The sequence below is a fragment of the Pan troglodytes genome, chromosome 4 (assembly GCF_028858775.2).
Source record: "Pan troglodytes isolate AG18354 chromosome 4, NHGRI_mPanTro3-v2.0_pri, whole genome shotgun sequence".
Taxonomy (NCBI): domain Eukaryota; kingdom Metazoa; phylum Chordata; class Mammalia; order Primates; family Hominidae; genus Pan; species Pan troglodytes.
Genome location: NC_072402.2, coordinates 85398502 through 85414090, shown reverse-complemented (window position 1 = coordinate 85414090; position 15589 = coordinate 85398502). Strand labels below are relative to the sequence as shown.

General features: G+C 33.9%; 1 long non-coding RNA gene across 1 annotated transcript in view; it reads right to left on the bottom strand.

Annotated features, from left to right (window-relative positions):
- Positions 1-294: 294 nt before the first annotated feature.
- LOC129143988 (uncharacterized) overlaps positions 295-15589 on the bottom strand; it is a 29236-nt gene continuing 13941 nt past the window's right edge. Inside the window, exon 3 of the long non-coding RNA XR_008548028.2 lies at positions 295-535. This is a non-coding gene — a long non-coding RNA (uncharacterized LOC129143988). The remainder of the gene's footprint in view (positions 536-15589) is intronic.

Sequence of the window (15589 nt, the reverse complement as noted above, 5' to 3'; positions counted from 1 at the left end):
CTCATGGATATAAACAATAAAACTAAAGCATCTGTATGATTTTGAAAAGCTGATCCAAGGCAGAGTTTGTACAATGAATACTGGTCCAGAGAGACCTTCTGAACCCATCAATCCCTTTGGGATTATCCAAGAATTAATCATCATTCTTATGTTGATCTTCTTGCTATATATTAATATTTCCTTGTAAACACATGGACAATGAATGGAGCAGGCAAAGACAGATGATAGTGTTTTTAAAAACATGGCAGTGTTTCCTGTAGGATAAGTGTTTTCAAATATGATCACTTAATCAAATGAGTCTTTAACAGGTTTTTATTTCTGAAGAGATAAAATGAATTCAGCATTTGGGAATTCCATATTGCAATTTACAACCTATATATGACTTTCACTACACATCATCTCACTTTCACTATCTGAGAGTACAAGTCTCTAGAGCCTTCTTAGCAAGTTCTTTTGAATTGATGGCAGTGAGGACATATTGATTAGATTTCAGTAGAATCTTCAGAGATCATCATGCAATGACTCTCCAAAACTCCTGAAAAAGACAAAAACAAAAATAAACTAATGCAGCAAAGTTCAGTTTATTAGAAATACTACACTGAAAGAGAATACCACCTTGAAAGAGTTTTAATCGTTTCTCAGGAGAGAAAATTTGGAGAAGAGTATTGATAAAGTTTTTATTAAAATAAAATTTTTAATAATCTATCCATGGCAACCATTGTACTTTTGCAATCTGCTTCTAGTTTAGACAGAGAAGGCACTTGGTATATATAATATGAACCCACATTTCTTCAATATTTCTTACAGATGCTATTAGTAATTGGCTCAGAGAACTCACCATTAGGGGCAGTGCATCACTTAACAATGGCTGGGCGTGAAAGAGGCAAGTAAATTTATTTTAAAATTTTAGCATTCTCCTTGTTCCAGTCTGAATATATCTGAATTGAGAGTATATTAATGAAGATTGAAATGCTGCATGTTTAATGACAGTTTCATCTTTATTCAAAATATGTATACAAAGGAAAAGATAGGTCTTTTCATGGGTTTATAATATCTTGATTAATGGAAGATTCATTATATCAATTGAAAATTTTTAATAAGTTAAAATTTTGCATCTGATATAAAATCAAAAATAGTATGAGCACATATTGAAAATTATCTGACTTCTTAATTAGAGAACTAATCTAAAGATGAAGCTGGTCCAAAGGAGAAGTAGAGCAATGTTGACTTTTATTACCCTTCAAAGGAATACTGAAATGAATTTGCTAATCGACACGAAACTAGTTAATGTACTATTTTTAATAAACTGTCACATTATAGCTATATTTTCTATAGGTAATCTATAGAAATAGATGAATACATAATCTATAAATAAATAGTTAAATAAACAAGCTATTTCCTCCATGTCTAAAGTATACTATAATAGCAAATGCAAATTCAAAAGTACATTTTTTTCAGGAAACAAATTATCTTTATCTGCAACTGTTTATGCTCCAGTAGATGTCGAAGTTCAGGCAGCAATGCCGTTACTTGATGTCTAAGTTTAAATAATTGTTCTTTGCAGTCAGCATCAATTTTTTTTTTTTTTTTTTTTTTTGAGAGGGAGTCTCGGTCTGTCGCCCAGGCTGGAGTGCAGTGATGTCATCTCGGCTCACTGCAAGCTCCGCCTCCCAGGTTCACGCCGTTCTCCCGAGTAGCTGGGACTACAGGCGCCCGCCACGACGCCCGGCTAATTTTTTTGTATTTTTAGTATAGACGTGGTTTCACCGTGTTAGCCAGGATGGTCTCGATCTCCTGACCTCATGATCCACACACCTCGGCCTCCCAAAGCGCTGGGATAACAAGCGTGAGCCACCGCGCCTGGCCAGCATCAATATTTTTAAACATTTTAAAGTTTGAAATAATTTTAGGCTTACAAAAATTGCAAAATATTACAGAATTTACTTACATTTCTCAACTTTCTTCATCTAATGTTAATATTTTACCCTAATTTCCAAACACAATTGTCCAATGAAGAAACCAGGGTCTTTGTAGATGTGGTTGATTCTAGGGCTGGGGCAGGCAGGAAGATGTGTCAGAGACACTTGGGGGTTTCAGAAAGTAAGAAAATGATTACAAGGAAGAAGAAGAAAAAGAAAAACCATATTGAAAGACTCCGGGAGCCAAGCTGAAGGATTACCTAATGACCAAACCTGGAGCAATTTAAAAAACAAACATCAATATTTTTTATGGAATGAAGGATATTTTTAAACAAAATGAAAATGCTATGGTAAGAATTGGGGTAGGAGAAATGACCTCATTTGGATAGATGGGAAGGAAACAATGCCAAAAGGTACCTCGACAGAGTTTTCTTTTTGTAATATGGGGTATTTGCAGTAATTGGCTATAGTTGTTGGCCTTCTATAAGTATCTATGCTTATACACACCCTAGAAAGTCTTTGTACAAACACCTTTTCCAGTTTGAAGACCACTCGTGTAATAAGTAGGGTTTCTGTTTCATATTTACTGTGATAAATGCCAATAAGAAACAATAAATTTCAAATGTAGCCAATAAAGACATTTTTACTGAATGTCTACTAATCCCAGGTACTCTCAAGAAGTCCCTTCCTTTGAAAAAGTTTTATTATAGTAAAACAAGAGATTATTAATTTCATAGAGCAGACAATAAGTGAGTTAATTTTAGTGATTTTTAAAGACAGCACTATATACATTATTTGATTCCATACAAGAAGATAAATGAAAATATGCTCAAGCGATTATTAAATTTCCATGGAAACTAGAAGCATGTATCTGTATAAAACTTGATACTTTATAAATATTAAATTGTACCATTATCTGCAGATGTACCAATTTGTCTGACTTTGGCAAAATTATATAACTGTTTCTAAAACAAATAAGTTTATAATGAAAGTGGCACAAAGTGAAAAACGCAGTGTCTATTTTCTACCTCCTATTTTTTCATTTTAAAATAATGGAACAAGCAAAATTTAGTGGTTAATTTAAGACTTTAAAATAGGTTACATACTATGATATAATATGATAATGCTTTGCTACTGGATTCCAAATACTAAATTTTGATGTTCTTGGTATTTTAAAGATAAAATTAGAATTCACAATGCTACTATTTATAATTTTGATCATTTTTAAAATAACCACAAAATCAATGTTAGTGAAAATTAAAATTTTTTACTAAGGATTAGTTTCTGAATTATAAATATAATTATTTTGATAATATGAATTACAAAAAGATCTTATGTAAGTGGAAACAATATTTCTAGTCTTGCACTAATCAAGCCTGGGAAATTAGAGAGGCTTTTTTCTTACATGCTTTGTTGCTGCTTTTCTGATTCTTCAGATATATACTTTGTGTTATTCAGTGCTGTAAAAACAATACTTCTTACAAGAAATAATTCAACAGTTCAAAAATTACGATTATAGTACTTTTTATACTAATTATAGGCATAAAATATTTCAGCGAGACAGATTCAATATTAATCATATTTTGCCTCTTGTAATACAGGTCATATCACGTTATTCATAAGTATTCGTTTGTATTATACACAACTTGGAAATAATCATGAGAAAATAACTGATTAAGGCATAAATGTCTAATATTATAAAATTACCTACTACTCATTTCTGTTTTACATAATTAACTTTACATTAAATTGTAACTCAAGCTTCATTATGTAATTACTAAAACACATATGTCATTAATTGCATTAACACTGTTTCCACTAAGATAATGAAAAAATTAACTTCTATTCTTATACTTGAATTTGGGATTGTGTATTCAGATCAATCTGTTTCAAGTTATTTAGGAATTATGCAACTATTCTTGTTTAATATGCAACTATTTTACCAGTCATCTTTTAATGCAACCTTATCATTATTTTTAAAATTACTAATGTACTAATGTTCTTTTCATTTGTGTAGTCATGTTTATATCAGTCCCAACCTTTGTTGATAGTAATTTGGCAGAAAAAGTCCAGGTTATCAGCCTTTCTGAACTGGTGAAAGTGGTTTCCTTAGCAACTGAAGAACCGTAGAATCTCTCGGAACACCTGTTCTTCCCACTCATAATTCCTGCAGCTGAGAAGTATGCACTTGAAAACTGACTTTTTATTTTGATTTTTGCTTCTATATATTCAGCTTGGTTAGGACTGAGAAAGTTTGCTGAGTTTGACTTACTTGCACAGCTCAAAGGACCAAAGAGTCTGCATGCTTTAGACTTATTATTATGACTAGGAATTAGTATTTCATCTCCCCCATCCCTGAAGTATTCCTCATGTATTTTCCAAAGTCCTGAGCAGCCAGAGATAATGGTAAGGTTTGGAAATCCAGCTAGAGCAATGGACATTCTCTAAGTGCAAATGACAAAACGTGGCTCCATTGTCACCCTCAGGCTTTTTATTCAGCCCACATTCATAATTCAATGGGCCTGGTAATATAAAAGGGCAATGTGTCTGACTGCTTGAGAAAATGACTGTCATATTTTAGCTTATAAATTTTTAAAATTATTCATTTCCTTGATTGTGTCAGGTCATTCTCTTTTTCTTAAAAAGTTAACTGAACTTATTCAGATGTATTGTCTATAGTACAGCTCCTAAGGGCAATTAAAAAAAATCAGTCCGTTATTTTCTCTTAGAACAAGTTGAGAAACTTAAAATATATTTCAATGTTTCCTTTTAACAATTGCATGAAAACTTTCTTCTAATTTAAGAATTTTCTTTTTAAAACTTCTCAACATATTAAGTAAAAAATGTATAAAAAAATGGCCTCTATAAACATACAATACTTTCCATGTAGCGACCCATGTCAAAAAGAAAAACTCATGCAGATAGAAGATTAAAGTTAATTTTCCAAATATTAATCAACCATCTCATCATATCTCCAAATTTTCTTCACAGACTAACGTACGCTATTATTTAATTTAATTCTCCACTTATTTGTTGGTCACAATCTGATTTTCTAAATGTAACATTAAGTAATGTCCTCAAAAAACTAAACTTTAACAATTAATTAAATGTTATGGATAGGTTGTTTATAAAATTTACATGTCCACTCAATATGAAATATGGCACTAATTAGAGGAAATTATTTTCCTATTAGTAGACAAAAAACAGTTGTGTAAAAGTGATTTCCAATTGTCCATTCATTTTTCCCCTCAAATATGCCTATTTAAAATGATTTTAAAAACATTTTCATAGAGGCATTAAACTATTTCAGTATTGAAATACAGATATTAAAAGCCTATGTTATCAGAGACCCACAAATGATATAATTTGAAGATGAATTATTATTATTTTCTCTTTTTCCCCCTCATATATTACCAATCAACATTTCTCTTTCTTTTTTTTTTTTTTTTTTTTTTTTTTTTTTGAGGCAGAGTCTTGCTCTGTCGCCCAGGCTGGAGTGCAGTGACATGATCTCGGCTCACTGCAACCTCTGCCTCCCAGGTTCAAGCAATTCTCTGCCTCAGCTCCCGAGTAGCTGGGATTACAGGCGCCTGCCACCATGCCCAGCTAAATTTTGTATTATTAATAGAGATGGGGTTTCACCATCATGGCCAGGCCGGTCTTGAACTCCTGACCTCGTGATCCACCCGCCTTGGCCTCCCAAAGTGCTGGGATTACATGCATGAGCCACCGCGTCCAGCTGACATTTCTCTTTCTTTTGGAAGTTATACATGTGTTAAAAATCCCAAGGAAATAAATATTTATATATCCCCGATATTCTTTAGAAACTCTATCCCTTGTCATTATTATTAAATTTTGAAATAGACACAGGAAATTTGAGGAAGAAATAACATGATAGAACTTTAGATTTCATTCTATAGTACTTTTTTCATGTCAACAAATAACCTTATACATGGATTTGCCCAGGGTCCTGTTCTCTTCTCAAACATCATCACCTCATTCCTCTTTTCTTCTCCTTCCTGATGACTGTCCTTCACTAATGGCAAGATACTGTGTTTTTTCAACACTGTATCCCCAGAGATTAGCAAAATGCCTAACTTTTAAAACAAGCTTAATTTTATTTTTTGAAAGATCAGTGGAATTACAAAATTATAGTTTTATCTTTTATATACCCATACATTTAGCCAGTTTTTGGATATATTTTATTGTCTGTAATAATTTAAAACCATTCATCTGGAAAACCAAATATTTGAGAGTGAACATCACAGAAAGATTGTATCTCTTACAGTAATTCTACTTGCTGGAACTTAAAAATCTCTAATTTTTTTACGGCTCAACATAATAGATGTTTGTTTCATACTCAAACAGTAGTGCAGTGTGTCATTACACATCTATAGGATGCCTGTATGGTGACTCTAGCACAAAGATTCCTTTTATCTTATGGTTTCTTAAGCCTTCAAAGATCTCTGCTTTCTTTCTCTGTTTCAAAGATCTCTGCTTTCTTTCTCTCTCTGCTGATGGGATTGAGCACATGGATTAGACACACTCTCTGTACAGTATTTTTCTTCTTAAAAATATTTTAAGGATAGTTTTTTTTGTTTGGAGAAAAATTGAGAAGATAGTACATAGAATTCTTATATACCTTGCACACAACTTCCCCTATTAATGCCTTATATTAGTGTATTAATTACAACTATTTCACCAATATTGATACAGTGTTATTAACTAAAGTACATATCTGTAATGTTCTTTTTCTGTTCTATGATCCCACACAGGATACCAAATTACATTAATTGGTATGTTTTTTAGGCTATTCTTGGATGTGATTGTTTTTCAGAATTTCCTTGTTTTTGATGAATTTCGGTGGTCAGACAATTTGTAGAATATTCCCTCATTGCAATGTCTATTATTCTTTTCTTATTAGACAGAGATTATGGGCTTTCAGGAGGAAGGATGCAGAAGTAAAATGCCATTTCATCACAATATATCAAGAGTATCTATTATCAACACTTCTTATCACCATTTATATTGACTCTGATCACCTGGCTGAGGTAGTGTTTGTAGGTTTCTTCACTGTAAAGTTGCTCTTTTCTTTTCGTTCCTTTCTATTTTGTGCTCTTTGGGAGGAAGTAAGTTGGTGCAGCTCACATTGATGAAAAGGGGATTTATGTTCTTTTATGTTCTCTCTCCTTGAGGGCAGGACGTCTTCAATTCTAATCCATCACCACATGCATCTTTCTGGCCTCCTCCTCCTGCTTATCTGTAAACTCCCACTCCATCAGTGATAAACGTGGATGTCCTCCATTTATTTAATTGTTCAATTTCAGTACACATGTATAGCAGTACTAGAGCTGTTAACCTGGTATCTATTGAGAAATATCATTATCAGCAAGAATACAGTGCCTATGTCTGTGTTTTTGCTGTCAGTTACACAGAATTTATTATTTTCTTAGGTCCACACCTTGCTCCTCCTCTTCACTCTATACATTGAGGCTGTTTTGTATACTCATAATACAGTTGGATCATTTTGTCACAATCTGTGTTCTATTCTTCCTAAATGATTGTTTTGCTATTCGTGTTATGAAGATTCACTTAATATACTGTAACATTCTATGGATTTTGACAAATATATAGTGTCATTTATCTGCATTTGCATTATCCTAGAGAATAGTTTCTCTATTTTAAAAATGACCTGTGCTTTACATATTCAGTCCCTCCTCCTCTTCCTTTCCCCAAAGCCCTGTCACTAATCTTTTCACTGTTTCTAAGATTCATTGGTGTCTTTTTGACTGAAGAGTTCAGACATTTTATCACTGAAAAATATTCCATTCTATGGATGAATCATAGTTTGTTTATCTCTTCATTTATTGAAGAATATCTTGATCATTTCTAGTTTTTGGCAATTATGAATAGACTGCTATACAATATTCACATGCAAGTTTTTGTCTAGATATAGGTTTTAAAGTAAGTTGGGTAAATACCAAGGAGTACATTTGATGGATCGTATAGTAAGACTATATTGACTTTGTAAGAAACTCCCAAACTGTTTTCTGAAGTGGCCTTTCTATGTTGTAATATCACTCAAAAGAAATGAGAGCTGTTAATGTTTTGCATACTCACCTGAAATTGTCAATGTCAGGTTTTTTTTGTTTTTTTTGTTTTTAATTTTAGCCATTCTGTTGTGTGTGTAGTGGTATTTCATTGTTGTCTTACATTTTCCCAGTAAAATGTCACAGTGTATATATATTTGTAGGTTTGTTTGCCATCTAATATGTCTTCTTTGGTCTGTAACTGTTCAGATCTTTTGACCATGTGTTTTTTGTTTGTTTGTTTTTCTTGAGAGGGAGTCTCTCTCTGTCCCCCAGGCTGGAGTGGAGTGGGGCAATCTCTGCTCACTGCAAGCTCCCCTACCTGGGTTCATGCCATTCTCCTGCCTCAGCCTCCCAAGTAGCTGGGACTACAGGCGCCCGACACCATGCCCGGCTAATTTGTTTTGTATTTTTAGTAGAAACGGTTTCACTGTGTTAGCCAGGATGGTCTCGATCTCCTGACCTCGTGATCCACCCACCTCGGCCTCCCAAAGTGCTGGGATTACAGACGTGAGCCACTGCGCCCGGCCCTATGTTTTTTTTTTAGTTGTTTACTTTTAAAGATTTGTTTTTAGTTTTGGATATAAGCCTTTTATTATATATATGTTTAAAAAAATTTTTTTCTCAGTCTGTAACTTTTTTTTTCATTGTCTTAACACTACTAACATTACCACATGTTCACATGTTGTATTCTTTTTTTCACTAAAATTCTTAATGCACTGATCATGGTTTTCTTAAATTTCTTGTCCGATAATTTCAAAAATATGTTGATAGGAGTCTAGTTCTGATAATTTCTTTGCCTCTTTGGACTTTTTGCTGTTGTTGTTGTCTTTTAGCATGTCTTGTAGATTTTTGTCGAAGGCCTAAAATAATATATTTGGTAATAATAACTTAGGTAAAGGCTTTTAATGTGAGGCTTTATGTTTTTCCAGCTAGGATTAAATCAGTGTTTAATGTTTGCTGTAGCTATAGCTAGCTCTCAGAGGCTTTGAATTCCTCTAGTGTCCTTGAGTTGGTCTCCCCTGTTGTCTTTGGGCTTCCCTAAGAACTCCTACTTAAATGGGGGTTGTGCCTTTGCATCTTTCAGCTGATGCCCTGTTGATTGGTGATGTAGGGAACAGAAAGCATTCTGTAATTTTGTGATTCAACTATGGTATTTTAGATGGCTTGTGTACCTGTGCTGTGACCTTCAACCTCCCTCTTCACATTGTAAGTGAGATATTAAGGCTGAAAAAAGTGGAATTGGGTATTTTCTCTTTCACTAACGCAAATAAACCTCTGGGAAAGTATTTTCCTTGCTGACTAGGCCTTTGTTTGGGGGAATTTTCTGGATAAATTAGAAATTGTCATTTTTCCCCTTATCCTGCCAGAACAATAGAGTATTTCATGAGGATTTACCAAGGTCTTCTGGGGTTACTGGAAATAAACCCATGGAAATTTGGGGGGACCTAGAGTTTCTCACTATCACAATAGTCTACACTTTACCCCCAGCAATTCATCAAAGTTACTATTCAAGTGTTCATACCAGTTTGTAGTTACAGCATCTTCTGCTCCCAGCAAGTGTATTCAGACTGTGATTATCTGTATTTACCTGTGTCTCCAAATTTTGTGGTTGCAGTGTGTCCTGCAACCTCAATTCTCTAGTATAGCCAGGAAAATAAATTAATTTTGGTTTGTTCATTTCTTCCCTTGTTGCAAAACCAGTAGCAACACTTTCCAAGCACTCTCCATGTCAGAGCTGAAACTGAATTTTGGAACACTGATTTTTAGTGTTCCTGTTCTCAAGAGGCATATCACTTAGATCTATTAATAGGGTTTGACCATGTCCCCATCCAAATCTCATCTTCAATTTTAGCTCCTACAATTCCCACGTGTCATGGGAAGGACTCGGTGGGAGGTAATTGAGTCACAGGGGCTGGTCTTTCCCATGCTGTTCTTGTGATAGCGAGTAAGTATCACGAGATCTGATGGTTTTATAAAGGGGAGTTTCTCTGCACACTCTGTCTCTTGCCTGCTGCCATGTAAAATGTGACTTTGCTCCTCCTTGCCTAGTGACATGATTGTTAGGCCTCCCCAGCCATGTAGAACTGTGAGTCAATTAAATCTCTTCCCATTATAAATTACCCAGTCTTGGGTATGTCTTTATTAGCAGTGTGAAAACAGACGAATACATCTATATACCATTGGCAAGAATTAGTAATATGGCCTTAACCAGCTGCATGGAAGCATTGGGAATATAGTCTCTGGCAGAGCAGCTACATTCTAGAGACAACCCCATGAGAAGAAGCACAAGCCTTGGTGGACTCTTAGGTCTCTCATTCATGGACCCTATGATGGAAAAGGCAAAATCAATATTTAGAAACCATTTTCTGAATTCCAGACATTATACTAGATATTTTATATATGTGATCTCATTTACATTTTACACTCCCTAATTAACTGAAGGAGATTATTAGACCACGTAGGAAATTGAATCAGAGAATTTAGCCAAATGCCCAAGGGTACATAGCTCAATTGATATTTCAACCTATATCCATGTAACTCTAAAGGCTATGTACTATTTAGAAAGTGACTGAGCTGGGTTAAAGATTTTACTGGTATTTTAAACTAAATATGATTATATTTATAAAATCGTTTGAGAATAATTTATTATTTGCACTAGAAAATCTTCTAATCAAAATGTATTTCTTCTCATTTAGTCAAGTTGATTGTCACAGATTTGCCATTGCCTCTAGGTAAAACACACAATAGCCTCACTCCTGCTTTTCCTAAGGAAGTCCACAGTATCTTGTTTCTGGAAGGCCTTCCAACCTAAGCCAGCCCTACCCAGCAGTCCAGAGCCCCATTTTTTTTTGTATTACATTCATGTTTGCTGTGGTGAATAGCATATTCTAACTGCAAAGTCTCTTTGTTTTTAACGTAAAGTTATTCAGATGGTAACTGACTTCTTTATTGAATTCAATTTTAATATTTACTTGGTTGAGTCTCCTGAGTATACCAAGTTGTCAAGTCTATCACTAGAAAATAATAGTGCTATCTCATTTTCAATATTATTTACCTTTTATCTTATTGTACTTACTAAGACATTATAAAACAATACCAAAATCATCAAGCATGCTTGTCTTTCTACACATCAATTCTTGCTGGGACTATTGCAATGACTTCATAACAAGGTCTCTAGATCTGATTGTTATTCTAAACAATCAACCCTTCATATAGTCATATTTAAAGTATTTTATTTTCATAGTTCTGTCTTTTGCAGTAGTTGGTTAGATCAATAATGATAGAAACTATGAAAATTATGCCAATGACACCTTCATACAGATTTCCACAGCATCTAAAACAGTATAGCTACACAGTATAACAATTTATGTTAAATTATGTTTTATTTATTTTTAACTTTTACTAGCCCTTTGAAACATCTTGTATAACTAAAGAGAATAGAGCACATAACAAAAGCAGAGTCTTTTTATTAATTATATAGAGAGGAGAACAATATTTTGAGAATCTGGAGATATTATGAAATTGGGCTTCCCAAGGCTTGGTGATCTGGCATGGAGAGGATTGCAGGAGTAGATAGGCCAAATATGATCTCTTCCCTCTTTCTGATATCCTGCCAATAATTCTATGGTATAAACTCCCCGAAATGCCAGAGGACAAAGAACTCATTGGTGAAGTCCAGAAAAGTTAGCTTCACTGGACACTCAACAGAACGGAAATGAAGAAGAGGAGTAGGGCTGTGAAGAGTCAGAAGGAAACCCTCTAGCACAGGTGAATTTGATACTATGCCAGGCAAAACACATTCTGTCTCCCAACACAGGGCATACAGAGTCAGATCAACTACTATAATGTTGTGTGGTAGTATCAATTCAGTCATACTCATTATACTCATTCCTCAATTTTAAAGTGTTAGTCATCATCAGTGACTTTCAAAGAAGCTACTAGGGAAACAAATAAATATTTAAGTAAAATAAAACACACTCTTCATAGTCTTTGTTTCTGTATCACAACACTGTCTAAGTTGATAATAATAACTTCCTTCATTGCCATTGTTCTTAAATTCTTCCAGCACCTTAAGAGAATTGAGTACATGAAGACAAAACCCAATCCTTTATGTGAAATCTGAGACAACAGTGATCTGTGTTCATTGGATTTCTGTACTTTAACCAGTCTACACTAGTGACTCTCAAAAAGTGTTTCGCTGAATAATCTGGATTCCAAACATGGTCTTTTTTACTGCAACTATATAAAAACAATAAAAATTCCTCTTGGGAATCAGGCTCTATCGCTGTGCTAACCATCTTTCTGTCTGTTGTTAGAGGCCAGTAAATAGCCTTAATTTACAATTTAACAGAAAAACAAAGCAATATATGGGTATTAGTAGAAACATTCCTCCCTCAGTAACTAAGACCTTCACACTAACTGAACCAAAGTTTGTGAGAAAAGAGAGCAAACATTTATTCAATGGGGTATTTGGTGTCATAAGGAGAAGAACTACTGTCAAATTTATCCTGTCGTTCATACCTACGCATTCTGACTAGGGATGTGAGGCCATATATTGGCTTTTATTTAAGGCATCAAGCAAAAGCTTCCTAGGTGTCTTCCAACTGGGACTATAATGGAAACCTCCACAAGACATTCTGCCCTTTTATCAAGCCAGCTTCCCTATGGCATTGGAGCACTAAAAATGTTAAACTCCTATGTTGGAGTACATTGTCACACTACTTTCTCTATAAAGTAAGAATGTTAGCTGGTATTCTACAATTCCAAAAATAATGAGGATGGCAGAAACATTGCAGAAGAAGGCAAATCTGCAACCAAAGTAATATGTCTATTTAAAAAAATTTGTGAGTACATGGTATTCTACATATTTATGGCATACATGAGATATTTTGATACCGACATACAATGTATGAAAATCACATCAGGATAATGGGGTACTAATTACTTCAAACATTTGTCCTTTCTTTGCATCACAAACAATCCAATTATACTCTTTTAGTTATTTTAAGATGTACAATACATTATTGTTGACTGTAGTCACCTTGCTGTGCTATCAAATACTAGCTCTTATTCCTTCTTTCTGACAAAATTTTTATACCCATTAACTATTCCCACTCCCTCACACACCATGCTACTATTCCCAGCTTCTGGTAACCATCATTCTACACTCTATCTTCATGAGTTCAATTATTTTCATTTTTAGCTCCCACAAATAAGTGAGAGTACTTGAAGTTTTTCTGTGTCTGGTTTATTTCACTTAGCATAAAGTCCTCAGGTTGAATCCATGTTGTTGCAACTGACAGGATCTCATTCTTTTTACGGCTAAATAGTGCTCCACTAAGTATATATACCACATTTTCTTTATCCATTAATCTGTTGATGGATACTTAGGTTGTTTTCAAATCTTAGCTATTGTGGACAGTGCTACAATAAACATGAAAGTGCAGCAGGGCACAGTGGCTCACACATGTAATCCCAACATTTTGTGAAGCTGAGGCTGGTGAATCACTTGAGACCAGGAGGAGTTTGAGACTAGAATTTATTTCTGCATTTTCTACTCTTTGCCATTGGTCTGCATGCCTGTCTTTATGCCAGTATCATGTTATTTTGATTACTATAGTTTTGTAGTATAATTTGAAGTCAGGTAATGTGATTCCTCCAGTTTTGTTTTTTTCTCACAATGGCTTTGGCTGTTCTGGGTCTTTTGTAGTTTCATAATAATTTTACGATTAGTTTTGCTATTTCTGTGAAGAACATCATTGGTATTTTGTTAGGAATTGCATTGAATCAGTAGATTGCTTTGGATAGTATGGACATTTTAACAATATTGACTCACCTAATATATGAACAAAGAATATCTTTCCATTTTTCTGTGTTCTCTTAAATTTCCTTCATCAATGTTTTATAGTTTTTATTGTAATGATCTTTCACTTGTTTGGTTAAGTTTATTTCTAGATATTTTATTTTATTTGTAGCTATTGTAAATGGTATTACTTTCTTGATTTATTTTTCAGATTGTTCACTGTTGCCATATAGAAATGTTCAAGATTTTTGTATGTTGATTCTTATATCTTGCAATTTTACTGAATTTTTAAAATCAGTTCTAGTAGTTTTTTCATGAAATCTTTAGTTTTTTCCAAATATAGGACTATATTATCAGCAAACATGGATGATTTGACCTCTTCCTTTCCAATTTGGATGCCGTTTACTTCTCTTGTCTGATTGCTCTAGCAAGGACTCGTTGAATACTTGTCCAGTACTATTTTGAATAACAGTGGTGAAAGTCAGCATTGTCATCAGGTTCCAGGTCATAGAGAAAAGGCTTTCAGTTTTTCTCCATTCAGTATGGATACTCCACTAGCTGCGGGTGTGTTATATATGCTTTTATTGTGTTGAGGTATGTTCCTTCTATTATCCACTTTTTTGAGGGTTCTTATTATGAAGGGATGTTGAATTTTATCAAATGTCTTTTAAGGGTCAATTGAAAAGATCATATGGTTTTTGTCCTTCTTTCTGTTGATATGATGTATCTCATTGGTTGATTTGCATATATTGAACCATCCTTGCATCCCTGGAATAAATTCCATTTGGTCATGATGAATGATTTCTCCAATATGTTGTTGAATTCGATTTGCTAGCATTTTGTTGAAGACTTATGCATAAATGTTCATCAGGGACATTGGCTTGTAGGTTTTTTTTTTTTTTTATGTAGCCTTGTCTGGTTTTGATTTCAGCTTGCCACTGGCCTCATAACATGAGCTTGGAAATATTCCCCCATCTTCTATTTTTCGGAATAGTTTGAGTAAGATGGTATTCATTCTTCTTGAAATGTTTTGTAAAATTTAACAGTGAAGCCATTGAGCACTAGGCTTTTCTTTGCCATTGGGACTTTTCTTAAAGCTTCAATCTCATTACTTGTTATTGGTCTGTTCAGGTTTTGGATTTCTTCTTGGTTATATGTTGGTAGGTTTTATGTGTCTAGAAACATATCCATTTCTTCAAGGTTTTTCAGTGTACTGTAATATAGTTGCTCATAGTAGCCTCTAATGATCCTTTGAATTTCTGCAGGATTGGTTCTAACATCCTATTTTTCATCTCTGGTTTTATTTGTGTCTTCTCTCTTTTTTCCTAGTCTAACTAGAGGTTTAACAATTATGTTTATCTTGCCAAAAAAAAAAAAGAAACAAACCTTTTCTTTATCTTCAGTATTTTTTCATTTCAATTACATTTATTTCTGCTCTCATCTTTATTATTATTTTTTTCTTCTGCTAAATTTGAGATTTGTTTGCTCTTGCTTTTCTAGTTCTTTAAAATGCATCATTAGGTTATTTATTGGAAGTTTTTCTGCCTTTTCTGATAGAGGTGCTTATCCTTATAAACTTTCCTTAGTATTGCTTTGCTGTGTCTTGCAGGTTTTAGTATGTTGTGTTTCCATTTTCCTTTGTTTCAATAATTTTTTAAAATTTTCCTGTTAGTTTTTTCACTGACCCCTGGGTCATTCAGGAGCATATCGTTTAATTTCCATATGTTTGTATAGTTTCAAAATTTCTCTTACTATTGGTTTCTAGTTTTTTTATT